Source organism: Delphinapterus leucas, chromosome 14, assembly GCF_059928025.1.
Source record: "Delphinapterus leucas isolate spDelLeu-1000000601 "Yukka" chromosome 14, BTC_Dleu_Yukka2, whole genome shotgun sequence".
Classification (NCBI taxonomy): domain Eukaryota; kingdom Metazoa; phylum Chordata; class Mammalia; order Artiodactyla; family Monodontidae; genus Delphinapterus; species Delphinapterus leucas.
In genome coordinates this window covers 19,991,465-19,996,425 of record NC_143142.1, presented here as the reverse complement: position 1 = coordinate 19,996,425, position 4,961 = coordinate 19,991,465, and positions in this window count along the sequence as shown.

Sequence of the window (4,961 nt, the reverse complement as noted above, 5' to 3'; positions counted from 1 at the left end):
GCCCCTTGTTTTTAGGAATGTAATGATATTTAAGTGTTTGTTGCCCCTTCTGCAGATTGGCGTTGGAGGAGGTAGCTCTCCGGGTCAGCAGACCTAGAGCACGTGGTAAAGAACTTGATGATGTGGGCAGCACTGCGGCCAGACTGGGCGCGCCTTGGTCCTTACACCCAAGGGGCACAGGGCCAGTGAGCCCCCCGTCACACTGAGCCCCGGGCGCCTGACATTTTTTGCTGCTGTTCCACCCCAGCCTTAACTAGGACCACAAAACCCCAGGTTGGCATCTTTTCTAGAACCTGGTTGGCCCTGTCTAGAGTATTTGTCCAGCCCTGTGTCCAGGGGGCCGGTCTGAGGTGTGAGCGCCCAGCCAGGAGGCGGATTTGTCAGCGGGCGGCAGTCGTGCTGGGAGGGCGGGGCGCCTCGTGCGGTGAAGCAGTCAGGGATGCTGAAACCACCTTGTCTGCATCTTCTGGAACCATATCCAAAAGGAGCAGCCTGTTCTTTGGCTCAGCCGCAGTGGGGGCAGAGCTCAATGACGTGGAAGGGAGTCTGGGGTGCCGGGACCGAGAGCTGGGTGACGACAGGCCAGACTGGGCCCCCGGGTGGAAGTGGGTTGTGCTGCTGGTTCCTCCCGAGCGAGTGTCCCAAACGGGAGTTTCTAAAAGGTTTTGGTGCAAAAGCAGGACTGTGCTTTTCAGCGGTGGCTGCATGAAAGGGAACAGCATTCGTGTGTGTGTTTCTGGGCTGGAGTAGTAATAGAACATCAGTTCTATTACGTTACAGCCTGACATTTTATGATGATACGATGCAGGTCACAGGATGGAAATATTTCGCAAAATCCTAACCAGATGTTTACTGAAGTACCTGAGATTCCATTTGAAAATTGTGATGTTAGTAACTTCATGTCAGGGAACCATTATCTCATGTTTCAGACATGGTGTCTTTTTCTTGAAACAAGTTTCTAAGGGCTAAAAATAAAAATAGCCAAAAACACTAATGAGTTCTGAGTAACAGTAACATCTCTAGTGACAAAGTAAGGATGAAGGTATGTACGTATATGTGTACATATGTGTGTATTTCACGTGGTCACGTTTCTCTTTGCCCTGCCTGATCCAGCCTGGCCAGGTGAGGAAGAGCGCATGTCAGAACGGTCCGTGCGAGGGCGGCGCGCTGTTCCAGGGAGCACCAGCTTCAGCGTGGCTGGACCGCACACCAGGCCCATGTCACCCTTTCTGTCACCTCTCTGGGGTCCCTCCTGCCACTGGCTGGCCTAAGAGGTGAGCTTCCCAGATGGAGGAGGACCACACCTCAAGCTAGGAGAGATGTACAGTGTCCTACTTCTCTGCCTGGATTCTCCAAGGAAAAGTCCCTTACAAATCCCGGGGCCAAGATCTCACGGAACATTCCCGTGACTGCCTTACACAGAACATGTTCCCTTTCCGTCCTGAGGTATTTTCAAGCATCCACACTTTTTTCCTCTTGCCACTGATGCTCCAGAATTGTGAGATCTCCAAGTCCTGAGTTTGGTGAAATTCTGACCTGTTACGTGTTGACACAGGGACAGAACTTGGAGCCCCTGAGCCCATTTTCATCTGCGCCCCCGGTACCTCAGCTAACTACCTGGGCTCAAGGACTCTTCCAAACAAGATCTGCTTCACAAGGAAATCTCCTGCCTGTCTCTGAGCCCTTTCCTGGCTGTCAGGCCGTTGGCAGAGCTTAATCTCCTCTGTTTTGCTTTCAGAAACCTCTCTTCCCATCTAATTTCCCAGGGCTGCTGTTGAGCCTAAAATGCGTGTAATACAAAATGCTTGTTCCTGAGAATCAGTGCTCGAGGCAGCCCGGTGCTTCCCTCTGGGCTGAGTCTCAGCGATCACAGGTATGAGGTCCTGTGACCTCGGGTCCGCACAGCAGAATGTGAGACCTGCGTGCGACGGCCATTTTAAAATAAGTCCACAATTTCTTTGCTACAAATTAGGGACCTGATTCTCCCCCTTGAGTGTGGGCTGTACTTAGTGATTCGTTTTTAATGACTAGAATGTGGCACAAATGACAGTGTGACTTCTGAGAGTAGGTTATGAAACATCACAGCTGCCACCTCTCTCTCAGTTCACCTGTTTTGGGGAGAAGCTGACATCCGGGCAGCCCTATGGAGAAGCCCTCGTGGTGAGGGTCTCCTGCCCACGGCCACGTGAGTGAGCCGTCTTGGAAGCAGGTCCCCCAACCCGGTTGCCTTCAGAGGACTGCAGCCCCTGCCGACATGTGACTCAACCTCGTAAGAAACAGCCAGAACCATCAAGCCGAACCACTTCTGAACTCCTAGCCCTCAGGAAGTGTGGGAGATGATAAATGTGTGTTGTTTTGAGCCACTCTTGGGGTGATCTGTTACAGCAATAGACAGTACACTCGCAAGCCCACATCTTAGCCCCCGACCAGGTTCCCTGCAGCTTTGGCCCGGGGACCCTTCAGCCTCGGTCCGTATCCAGCCACCAGCACCCACCGGGCCACACCACTAAGGAAGGAACCGAGCGCTCCCTCCCCTTTCTTCCTGCCAGTTCCAGAGTCCGATCCTTCCCACGGGGGCGAGCCCCACTCCTCCGCACCGGTGCCCCCCAGGGACGGCGTGTCTGCAGGACGCCCTGGTTTACGGCACACACACACACACACCCCCCCCCCCATCCAGGACAACTGCCTCCCGCCAGTGAGCGGGGAACATGGGAGGACGGAGAGAAGTGAGAGGCTCTGTGAACCTCAGGGAAAAAGGTCCCATGGTGTGATTAACAGTGGCAATCAATCAGACTCCTGCCCGGAAAGGCTCTCTGGTCCCCGGAGGGATGTTGAGCCTAATCAAACTGCCTCCCGCTGGAGGGAAGCATCTGGGCTTATGGCTCTTGTCACCTTGACAGTATAGCCAGTGGGGACTGGCTCTTGGTTGCAGTCACCCTCTCCTGAGCGTTGAAGCCCCATGGTGGGCCTTTCTCATGTGGCCGAGACGCTCTGCACACTCCCCCAGTTACTGCGTTCCTCACACCCATCCTGCAGGAAGTGGGGTGCGGCTGCTCCCCGCTGAGTGTGCGTCCTCACACCGGACCACAGGCCCTGTGTCGTGGGCCCAGCAGTGGCCCCCAAAGATACCAACCAGGTCCTGTGAGCGTTACGTCGTGTGATCAGGGTCGCGCAGGTGTGATTAAGGATCTTGAGATGCAGGTCATCCGAGTGCCCTCACAAGTGTGCTTGTCAGAGAGGCAGAAGCAGGTGATTCACGGAAGAGAAGGAGAAGTGAGGACGGAGGCAGAGGTTGAGTGATGCGGCCACAAGATGCAGAAGGGGCAAAGGATGGACTCTACCCCAGAGAGCAGGATTCTGTCAACACACTGACTTAGGCCCAGCGAAACCAATTCTGGACTTTGGCCTCCAGAAGCATGAGCGAACGAGTTCGGTTGTTTTAAGCCACAAGGTTCATAGTAGTTTGTTAGAGCAGCCATGGGAAACTAACACGCCCACCCTGCAAACTTGATGTGTCTGTCCTTCTGGCCATTCCAAGCCTCTGTCTTTCAACAGTGCGGTGCCACGGAGCGCGGGCCGGGAGCAAGGGCTCGCACCGTGAAGGCCCTTGCAAGGTGGCCGAGACACTGGGCGAAGGGGAGCCTTTAAGCAGGGCAGTGACTCAATTTGGTTCCCGTTGGAAACGTCACTGGCTCTCAGATGGGCGAGAAGCAGGGCAGGAGTGGAACCACCAGGAGGCTGTGGCTGTCCAGGTGGGAAGGGTTAGTGGCGCGGAGCAGGCAGGTGACATGACTGAGAGAGATGGGCAGGTTTGGGGACTACTTGGGAGATTGGAAGCGCCTCACTTGGGGCAGATGGAGGGATGTGCCTGCTTTATGATAGGCACTGTCTCCAGACGGAGGAAGCCACGAGGGAGAGAGGGAGACCCCTACTAATAAGGGGTGCCCGGGGGTGAGCAGGGAACCGATGGCTGACGCTCGCGAACTGCGTGCAACGCTAGCATCTGTTCACCCCCTCCCGCCTTACACACAAACACACCCCCTTCACTGTGGATTGTCCTGGGAAAAGAGCAGCGGGAGGGGAAGTACCCTGTCCCCTCCCCCTGGGGAGGGCGGGGTGTAAGGTCCACACTCGGCATGGCATCGTAGCTCAGGAAGAAAAGGCACGCTGGATCTCCTCTCGGTACATCCACTGAACTGGGAAGCTTAAGGTGAAGATTCCAAGGGCTTCAAGGCTGAAAAAGGACACTTCCTCTCTGTTTATTTTCAATGTCTTAACTTGAAACCAGCTGTGTTTCTCTGGGGAACAAAACCCAGAGTGCCTTTTGAATCCTGTTAGGCGCCAAGAAGAGGCCATGTCATGAGAGCCTGAGTGCGCTCGGGTCCAAGCTGAGTGCTAGCCCTTCTCTGCCCTGCCCTCCTACTCGGCGGGGCTGAGGGATCCCCGGGAAGGGCACGGGGCACGGGGACGGTGAGACGAGCCCTCTCCCCACTCCATCTCCCGTGTGCTCAGAGGGTGCGTCCTTGCTCTCCAACCAGCCCCAACTGGTTCCTGGGGCAGTAGGAGCATGCGGCTCTGGTGTGAGACCAGGGTTCAGATCGCAGCTCTACCACTTAGTGCTTTGGAAACTCTCAGTATCTTCTTTAAAATGCAGAGGAAAGGCGATGTACGTAAAAGTGTGGCATGTCGTGGACCCACAGAAAGTGGGGCTCAGTGTCCTGAGAAGGCAAACAGTGTCCTGTGTGTCCTGAGAAGGCAAACGGCCTCCCCACGGGGGTCCCTCTGCCCGCCGTGGAGAGAGAGGCCTGAACCCATGACCAGAGTTCAAAAGCCTGGGGATGCTGAGCCGTGAGCTAGGACACCTGGCTTCTGTTTCCGGCTCGCCCTCCAGCGGCACCACAGCCTTGTGCTCGCCCATTGCCCCGAGCCTACGTTTTCTCGTGTTAAGTGTGCATAACTGT